Below are 9,165 nucleotides of genomic sequence, written 5' to 3' on the forward strand. Positions count from 1 at the left end.
TTATTTATATAAATTTCCAGGTTTGGTGTTAGTTTTTATTTTTTTCGTTTTTTTTTCTTTTTTTGTTTTACTTCACAAAGATAAGAAGAAAAATAGGGGAGGGAGATTTTAGTAGTGATCCGCATGGACCTGGCTTGAATTACCAACAATCTTGATAGATATAAGAGTAGATAATTACTTAAACCAATTGTCGTCACAAAGAATAGAAATGTATGTAAAGTAAGAAATTTTACATCATTACTAGTCATTTTTCACGACCAGCAAAATCGCGGGCAAAAGAAATAATCATAGCAAAAGAGATAACATACATCTTTATGCTACAACTGCAACAGCAATAACCCCTATTAATGAAAAGGACCAGTGTCTTTTGTTCTGCCTTGATGAGTGAGTGAGTTTGTGTGAGCGACAGTGAGCGTGAATGAGAATGAAAGTGAGAGTGAGCTCACACAGAGAATGTATCGCAAACACGAAGATTAACGTTCGTTTTACAATACTGCAATAAATTAGCAATGCTATTAATACAAAATTATTTCAACTACCACAAGAATTCAACATTTAATGATATGCGACAGAATGTAGGTACTAAAATGTTCGCAAGATTTCTGCAAGCAAATTTTCTGTGGGCAGAAATACACTACGTAATCCATGGTTCTATTTAATCTACATTTCGGATTCGCTACAAAATTCTCAAATGTCGAGGTAGCAGTTGTCCAGCTATGCATGTCAGACTATGTAAGACTTCATCGGCGGGGGGTCCCCATACCCAAAATCCTGTACGAAGTGAACTAAACGAGCCGGAAAAATACACATACACATGCATGTATATGTAAAAATATATACATGTATATATACATACTGTGACATCTATTAATAATGAAATCTCCTAAGTAGTGTGACATCCATTTAAACAAGAGACCAGCCGGGCAGCTGTTGACCCCCTGGGTCATGACCTCACCCTTTGGCGACAACGGGAAACGTTTGGAGGGGGTAGCCGGGGGAAAACAGCTGTGCCCCCAGCCCAGGGTTTGAAGGGACTTAGAAAAGCCCCAAAGGGTCAGCGAGTCCTTTCCCTAGCCCGTGGGAGCTGACGCCGCCTCCCCCACGTCTCCCCGGGACAAGATAAATTTAAAAACTAAGTGTCTGTTTTCTTTTAAAGTGAGAACAGCACTGAGTTTTCCTCTGGACTCCCAGATAATAAGTGAAACGCCCTTAAAAAGGGAAAATATTGAAAACAATAAGTAACCCAGAAAGTTTTCCCCAGAGTAAACCACATAGGGGACAAACCCTAACCATTTTTTTGTATGCGGTTTTGCCCCCCCTTGACCTAGTAGGCAAAAGTGGACCGGAATAGTTTTTGACCTGGCTCGGACCAGACATGGGAAAAATGGGACAACAGAGTACTGTTTTTAGTGTAGGGTGTTTTAACCATAGGAATATGGTAGGAAAAGAAAAACCAATGAGAAAGGTATGGGAAAAGAACAAAGAAAAGAAGAGAAAAATATAAAACCCAGGCGAGCAACAAAATGTGTGCAAAAAGTGTCAGTTTAGACCCGACCCCACACAGGTGCATTAAACCTGTAACCCGGTGAGTTACTCGAATAATTAGAGAAGATTCCCAATTTTTAACTTAAAAATTTAGAGCCAAAGATAAGTCAATTTTGAATAAGCAAAAAATGAAGTGATAACATTTTCAGTTTTCTTTGATAAAAATTTTAATCCCAGTACTGGAGACTGAACCCCCAAAAGGGTGAGGGCATTTAAAAAATTTAAGTGGAATGTTAACTTAGATCAAAAAAAAGTGAACCCTACGGCCGTCGGAAACGCCACAGTGGTGGCCTGCGGGGGTTTGCTCCACAAACTTTTCACCCTTGTTAAAATAAAAAAAAAAATTTAAATATTGAAATTATGTGAAAATTAAGTTTTATTGGTAATTTCAAAAAAAAGTCGATATTACCACTTGGGAGATGTTTTTTATCGATATTAATTTGTGTTTGAATTACGGAAAAAATATTGAATATACGTTTTTTTACCCTTTTTGAAATACAAGCATGAAACAATTTTGATGTCATTAATATATCTAAAATTTTCATGAAAGATATCTTGAAGTAAAAACAATTTGGCAAATTTAGTTAAGTATTTACTTATATTGATATATAATTTTTTTAATTTTTGCACGGTATATGTAGGAGTACTTTAAAAAAAAGGGAACTTTAAGAATAAATTTATGTGTAATTTAGAGGTGAAATCTGTGAATCAAGTGATGTGTTTTTTTTTATATGATTGGTGTTAGTAAATATTGGGCGATTACCGTTAGGTTATAACTGCGAAAGGTGGTAGACAGAAAAAAAAAATTTAATTTAATTAATAATTAAAAAAAAGTACTAGTATGCAGTTCGCTCCCTAGTGTAAAAAGGGGCCCCTAGCTAAATTGTTATTTTAATAAAAAGAAAAAAAATAATACCAATGTAATAAATTAAGTCGTTAGTGGGAAATCTGACTTAGGACAAAAAAATGTGCTCAAAAGTATAGATGCTAAAAAAATAAAAAATACAAAATAAAATAATAAAGAAAAAACTTAAAAGAGTGAAAAATTTTTGTGTGCCCACTAGTATAAAATAATTATATCAGATTCGTCACTACAATGATTTCCCCCAGGTGAGATTTTTATTCTTTAAATTGACAAAGGTAAAGGGAAAAAAAAGAAATGTACTGGGTAATGCGGATTGCAAAAATAAAGCATATTTCATTGATTAGAGGTCCGGCGAAGAAGTAGATAGTTTAGATCAGTGTGTAATACAAAATAGATAGGTACAAATTTTTAATGACAGAAATGAAATATGACCATAAATTGAAGTAAAATGACTTACCAAAAGAAAACAATAGTCCCCGAATTGACAAAATAGATAAATAGTCAGAAAAAAAAAAAAACAATTGAAAGGTTGACACGTGACGGGTTTTAAGGTACGAAAGAAAGGTATTAACGTTAAAAAAAGGTGATTATTGGGAATCCCAAACCCTCGATAAAGCTCGCAAGGAAATCAGGGTCTCACGTCCCCAAAAAGCGAGACCCAGGGGAGCGCTCCCGGGGAGAACATTATGACAAACATGGATTTTTACAGAGAAGGGGGAGGGGAAGGAGATAAACAGTTTAAAAAAGGGTTTTGATATTCCGTATTTTTTTCGAGGGAAATTTGAAAAAACACCCACGGGCTAGACAGTTGCCCGACAGGGGAAACTGGCTTGCAATTTAGAGGCCAGATGCCCCCGCGACTGAGTGGATGATGAAGGGGAATAAATTAGTGGTTAAATATGCGCTAGATAGCGCGGAGAAGCACACAGTTGTGTAAGACTCAAAATAAAAGAACTTTCCTGAAATTTTTCCCCTAAATTTTCCACCTAGATGTACTTTGACAGAATTAGAAACCACAAAGATCGCGGGGGGGAGAATTAGAAAATTTTACAATGTGGGGTTGATGTTTTTTTGCAAAGACAAGTCCATGACCCAACAAAAAAACCCTTGGGCGGGGAAGACTTTTCGAAAAAAAAATTTCCCCCGCCTTTTCCGAGAGATATCTGATTCCAATTTTTAGGATGGGGAGTTTTAGGAGGGTTGAGCAGAGACAACCCCCGAGGCAAAATTATTTTATGGGGAACAAGGAAAAATTAAAAAGTGCGGTTAATGCTTGTTCATAAGACAGCTGAAGTATTTTAGTGCATAACCCAATTCCCAGTTTTCGAAAAAAAGGGGACTATACAAGGCAAAACGGAGTGTTGTTTAGCAGATGGGTCTATTTTACAACATCAGGGGGGGTTTTTTCCCACAAAACAATGGGTTAGCAAAAAACCTTTTGATCATCATTTTTCTTTATTTAAGGATGGGGAAATCTACCGACGAGATATTTTGGGCTCAGTTTTTATCTTCCCATAAGGTAGAGTTTTTTTTCAAAGCCATTTGAGATGCAAAAAAAATAAAACAAGATCCTGCAAGGCTTATACCATCTAGCTCCTAAAACCAGTTGTAGCTACTCCCCAGGGGAAGCAGATGAAATTGGAGAGATATTTTAAGTTATTCAGAAAAAAGTAAGTCTAAAGATACCAATTAGGAAAGGGTCACTCTCAGACCTTAGGGTTTTGTACATCTCAGTTGTAGGGTTTTCAGGTGGTACTGTAGGGGGGTAGTCGAGTTGTAAGCAGAAGGTCTAGAGAGAAATTCAGGACCCCTTCATACCCAAAAGAGCATTTACTAATAGCACTTGTTTAGCAAAAAGGGTCGTACAGTTAATTTTAAAAAAAAGAAGGAGGTTGGGTAAAATCCCCTATTTAAACGCCACCCGAGATGGTGAATTTAAAATATTTGCCCCGTGAGGGATGTAACGTGTTAGAAGGGAAAGCCTTTGCCACAAAAAACAATAAAACCCAAATTAACGGGAGAAGTCATGGTAGGTGCATCATGCAATCTTCTCGTGAAGAGAAATTAAAAGAGCAAGCAAAAATTGTTTCCCGTTGGGAAAATAAGAAAATCAAGTATGCAAATGCTGGTCAAAAGTATGGACAAGCATTATCATTTAAAGAGAACCTTTACTGAGTAATCATTTCTCCCGAAAATTTGGCCGTAGGGGCCACCAGTGTATAGAAGGGCCCTACCAATTCCTGCAAAGATCGGGAGGAAAATTTAAGCCCAGATTGAGGACATGTTGAGAAAGGGGTATTAGGCCCTCTAGATCACCATACAATAGTCCTCTTGCCCCGAATTAAAAAAAACAAAAAACCCCTTTGACTATGTTTGATTTTGGCACAAAAAAAGTGTTCGAGGTGACAGATATCCCCTTTCCAAATATAGATTTATTTGAGAAATCTAGGTAGAAGTAGTCTTTTTTCATCATTAACATACGCCCGGTTTTCATCAAATTCCAAATTTGAGAGCTGTCTTAAACGCTTTTCAAACCAAAAGGACATTATGAGTTTATCTCTGCCATTTGGGTTTTAAAGGGTGCTCCCCTTTTGTTTCAAAGAGCAAAAAAAAAGGGTTTTGCAGGATTAATAGGAGGCAGCCCTGGTAATATGATTTAATATTGTTCTTGGATCCCCATGGGAGAACACCCGACAAATTTTAGTATATTTGGTAATTTAGGGGAAGAACCCTTTTTTTAAAAAATGGAGAAATGTATTTTCCAAGAAGTATTTTAAATATTGGGCATAAATTCCCGTAAGGGTATCAGCCTCAGGGGGGAAAGGGTAGAAGCTTCCCTAGAAGTATCCAAAACCCCGTGGGACTGAAAGAGCTGCAATTTCTTGGTCTTGCAAATTATTATCGCAAATTATTTTTAATTTTTCACAGAAAACCCCTTTTGTGAGGACAAAGGGTTTTCAGAACTTAATAACCGCAAAATCGTCCCTTTAAAAGGTCTGATGAAGCACTGAAAGCTTTCAAGATCTTATAGATGATGCCAAAGAGGTAACTTTTCTTATCCCGACCTTGAAAAAAAATTCATTTGAATGCTGATGAGTGCTTGTTTAAGACCCGTATAAAAACACAGATTTTATCTAGCCCATTGCTTCCTTGTAGGGCATGGAGGGGTCCAGGTTACCCTTTAGAGCCTAAAAAAGTTTGATTCTGGGCCCGGCATGTCAAAGGACGCCCAAAATATTAAAGTCATAGGTGTGCCAAAAAAGTAAGCCAAGAGGGTGTGCCTGCTCCTTCCCCGGGTAAGAGAGAAATTTGAGCGTATACACCTAGATTTGGTAGGCCTCTCCCTGTTACAAATGAAGGGGAAAGTAGGCTGACAGTAATTTAGTGCAGACCCATTCCTCTAAACTGTCCAATACGAAAAAAAAAAAAGTAAAGGAAGTAGACCAAGCTTTGAAAAAAAATGTGTCAGCACCAGGCGTTCCCAAAAATGTAAAAACAGTGGTGGGGAGAGTTTATAAAGAAGTTTTTAAAGACATTTGTGGGTGTTGCAGAAAAAAGAACATACAACTATTCCATCCATCAAGCAATGGGTGGTGGAGGGCAAATGGGGGCCATAATGCAAAAATTTAGGAGTATGACATAGGAAACCCTAAATTTGGATAACTGACCCTTTGCGTATTTGCATACAATTCTGAACACAGAACAATCCATGATTTTCCTCACTTCCCTATGTACAACAAGGACCCCAACCCTTATTTAAAATTCTTTCACGATAATGATCCTGGTACAAAAGAGAGGATTTGAAAGTAAGACCTTGTTTTTGCAAACAAAGTTTAACGGTGTCAACTTTTCTTAGAGAAAGGCGCAGCTGACCGTGAAAAGGGACCATCATGATCCCGGTGAAAGGCATAGAATTGGGTCGCGTGGGGATATAACTTTTAGCCCCAAAGGGAGGAATCAAAAAACTACAACCTTTTTTGAGGGACCTTACCCGGGAGTAGCCCAAAGTAGTGATATAGTTACAGGGTAAAAAAAACATTCGGTCTGGTCGGGAAATTTTTAGTGCACACTGATAGAATTAAAATAGAAAGGGTGAAGTATCCACGAGAGTAAAAACGAGAGGAAAGCATACCCCGTTTAGACAAATTAATAGTGACATGAGGAAGAGGCTTTCTCCCAATCCCTAGGGGCGAATTTTTAAAAATCGAGTACGCAGCTAATGTGGTGTCCTTGTCTTCAGCCTTTTTTTGTAGCCACTCTAGGGCTGATTTGGGAAGGGGCAGGGAGGTTGCCCAAACGCATCGTTTTGATGCACTGTTAGGTTCGCTTCATGTTTTTGCATGGGTTTTGCTGGAACATGATCAACAAACCCAACAGAAAAATATATAAAATACAATCGCCTCTACCTGAAAATTTTAGAAATAAACATTTGTTTCCCCAAGATTTTTAAAAATAAATATACTCCTATTGCAAACATGACTAGTCTTGGGCATGTGAAAAATTAACTTTTAATACATCAAGCATAGAGATTTTTTTTCACATAGACGATAAATTATTAAAAAAGATAATATATTTAACGTGAAGGAGATTCTACAAGCTTTGAGTACTCTGTAAATTCGGGTTTCAGCAGTCCTATTGTTCCCCTTCATGCAGGGTTTTTGTTCCGTTTTTCTCCGTATATTTCGTTTCAGATCTTGAGACGCGAATGACGAGATCCTGCCATTAAACATTTTTTCATGATGACCCGCTAGCGGGGGACACAGTTTACAGTTATGTGCTGCCCTGTCGGAGGTGACGTCACTTGCAGCTGAAATTTTTTTGCTCTTTCGGTTTTTGTTAGCACCATGGGAAACTGTTTTTATTAGCTGAAGTCCCGATGCACGGTCCCTGCTGTGGGGGATACCTAGCACTGGAAGATGCCCAAAACAATACCCCTTTCAAAAGGGGGAAGAAGGGGCAGAAAATCCTTTGCAAGAAACTTCTATGGCTTTTCCCGAATTAGTGTGCCCGTTTTTAAATTCCTAAAACAATTTCCTTTTGTGGGACATAGTGTACGAGGGCTTTTTACCTGGATTCTCTGTCAGTCCAAAAAGACAGACAGAACCAAAAAACCCCAAACCACAAACCCCCAAAACACACACACACACACACACACCCCAACCCACACACACACACCCACCAAAACAAAAATATATATATATATTATATTTTTTATATTAAATAAAATAAAAATATCATACTATACATCCCTATGTAAACATTTATTAAAACAGTCTCATATAATATATATATATATATATATATATTTTTATATATTAATAATATATTAAAATTAAAATTTATATTTGTGGTTGTGTGTGGGACGCCCCCACCAACACACACACACACACCCACCACACACAACCACACCCCACACACCCCTCTCTCTCTCCTCTCTCTTCTCTCCTCTCTCTCTCTCTCTCTCTCTCTCTCCCCTCCCTTCTCTTCTCTTTCTCATGTACACAAACTCACAAAACCCCACAAGCCCCACACAACACACAAACACATAGACAATATGCACACACACAACCCCACACACACACACACCCACACCACCCACACACACACAAACAAAAATATATATTAATTTTATATATAATTATTATATATAATTTTTTAATATGTATAGTGGTATTTTTGTATGTGTATGTGTGTGTGTGTGATGCATTATATATTATATAAAAATTAATTAATTAAAATATTTTTATATATTTAAAAGTATTAATATATTTTTTTTATATATATTTTATATTTATATATTTATTATATTTTTATATTTTATTATTATTGTTGGGTTTTGTGTGTGTGTATGTTGTTGGGGTGTGATTTCATTTATATATTTATTTTTTTAATTTTTATTTTTTAATTTTTATTTTATATATATTTTTTTATTTAAAAAAACCCAAAAAATATATATATATATATAATTATAATAATATATATTATAATATATAATTTGTGTGTGGGTTAGTGGTGTTGTGTGGGTTGTTTTTTTTTTTTTTATTTAATAATATATTATATATATATATATATATAATAAAAAAAAAAAAAACAAACACACACACACACACACACACAACACACACACAAAAAATATATATATATATTAATATATATATATATATATATATATATATTTTTTTTTTTTTTTTTTTTTTTTTTTTTTTTTGGGGGGGGTGTGGGGGTTCTTTTGAATTTTAAATTTATTTATTAAAAAAAAAAGTATAAAAAAAAAACAACCCCAAAACCAAACCCCCCCCCAACAACAAACACCCCCAATATATTATATATAAAAATATAAAAAATATAAAAAGTTTAAATTAAATAAAAATTTATAAAAATAATTATATAATGGAAAAAAAACCCCAAAACAAAAAAAGATTTATTGAAAAAGAGGCACTTTTTGAAATCCCCCCTGGCCCTCCCAGGCCAAGGAAAGGGGGAAAATTGGAAAAGGGAAGCGGGGCCGGGGGGGGTGAACAGCGAATGGGCAAAGGGTCCTTTTACGGGTGGGGCACTATGGCCGGGGGGCCCCTATGAAGGGGGGAGGATTGGGAAAAAAAGGAGACTACCCCAAGGAAAAAGCCCCTGTTCAAAAAAATTTCCGCAACATAAAAACCACCACCCAAAAAAAACAACCCCCCAAAAAAAAGACCAAAACCCCCCCCCCCCCCCTTTTAAAACCACCCCCCCCACTGAAAAAAACCCCCGTGCCC

Source organism: Penaeus monodon, unplaced genomic scaffold, assembly GCF_015228065.2.
Source record: "Penaeus monodon isolate SGIC_2016 unplaced genomic scaffold, NSTDA_Pmon_1 PmonScaffold_108, whole genome shotgun sequence".
NCBI classification, from domain to species: domain Eukaryota; kingdom Metazoa; phylum Arthropoda; class Malacostraca; order Decapoda; family Penaeidae; genus Penaeus; species Penaeus monodon.